A 1,595-nucleotide genomic window follows, 5' to 3' on the forward strand; every position below is an offset into this window, starting at 1 on the left:
GAAATTAAATAATTCAAATAAAGCAAGAAATCTTTATCCTGTTTCGCTATATATACCTCACTGTTTACATTACATATTCTACATGATATTTTAATCAAAATGTGATCATAGAAAATAAAGCTTACTTATTGTAATACAGCAAATATATGTCGCTATAAATTTTCATCCAAAGCTCGCAAGCATTTGAAATTCTCTCATCCTTTCTCGCATTTTATAATCGCTAATCCTTAATTAATTGGTTCAGTCTTCTACAAGGCGTTAAGATACAAATCGTTAATCGCTCAGTTAGTTCATTACACGAAAATTTTACCAAATTCGAGAAATTTAATAATTGTGTTGCTCAATCTTTAATACAAGCTGCATACAAGCGATACATATACAATGCTTAGAACGATATCAGAATATAATTTTCAATCTAAAAAATTACCAAAAACGGAAAGATAAAGAGAGGATTCGTTTAAAAACGTAGTAAAACATACATTGCGCTCGACGATTGTGTTGAATCGAAGCTCGATCGATGGTATGTGCGTGCAACGTATCGAATAGAAAGTATATTGAAAAAGAGAGAAAAGAAAGAGGAAAAATCACCTTTTTTTTTTTTGTAATTCGCGAAAAGAATTTTTGCAATAAGAGAGAGGAGAGGGAAAGAGAGAGAACAAAGAGAATAAAGAATAATCGAGAAAAAGATTTTTCTTTTCCTTGCTTTTTTTCTAAACTTTAAAAAACGCGCGAAATTAAAACGCGCGATAGCAATATTTTTAGTCAAATCTATTTAAATTCTCATGGGCGTAATGAAAGGTAATTTAGCCTATGACCTATGTCACATATCATAAAGAACCGTGTTAATTAAATTTAAACGCGCGCAGCAAACCAGCTCTACGAATTGTGAAACGCGCAATTTAATCCGTATCTCCCTTTTTTAATATTTTTTTTTTTTTTAGTACGTTTTATAAAATAATTGCGTCGTAATCCACCTACGATCAGAACATTCACATGCAAAATACTTCTTAAAGCGGTGCCCATCGTGAAATATACTTATTTCGTTATACAATTAAAGACACTTAATACAAAGTATATATATATATATATATATATATGTATATTTAATAGGATAGAGATAATAATAAACGTTCTTCTTGAAATCGGTAAATATTATTCTCGGTTGGATATTTTCATCCAATTCTGCAGCTTCTCAGTTACGCAATATATAAGAGGCAGTAAAATCTTTCGTTACATAGTATACATATTAAAAGAGAAATTCCTCCAATAGAAAATTGTATCTATCAAATGACGTAACGATAGTAACGAACTGGTCTAAATTGATATTGATTGAATGTAATAATAATAATAATAATAATAATAATAATAATAATAATAAGTAATACTGTATGATATACCCGAGCTACAATTACGGATTTCACGAAGATCGATGTGAATGTGTTGTGTTAAAAAGTTGTACGTCTTCAAAGATGGATGAAATAAAAAATTAAATTTCATTTCACCGATGAACGTGGATAATTGTTAGTAAGTATTAAAAAAAAAGAGAAAGAGAGAGAGAGAGAGAGAGAGAGAGAGAGAGAGAGAGAGAGAGAGAG

Source organism: Apis dorsata, unplaced genomic scaffold (assembly GCF_000469605.1).
Source record: "Apis dorsata unplaced genomic scaffold, Apis dorsata 1.3 scaffold_127, whole genome shotgun sequence".
In the NCBI taxonomy this organism is placed as follows: Eukaryota; Metazoa; Arthropoda; class Insecta; order Hymenoptera; family Apidae; genus Apis; species Apis dorsata.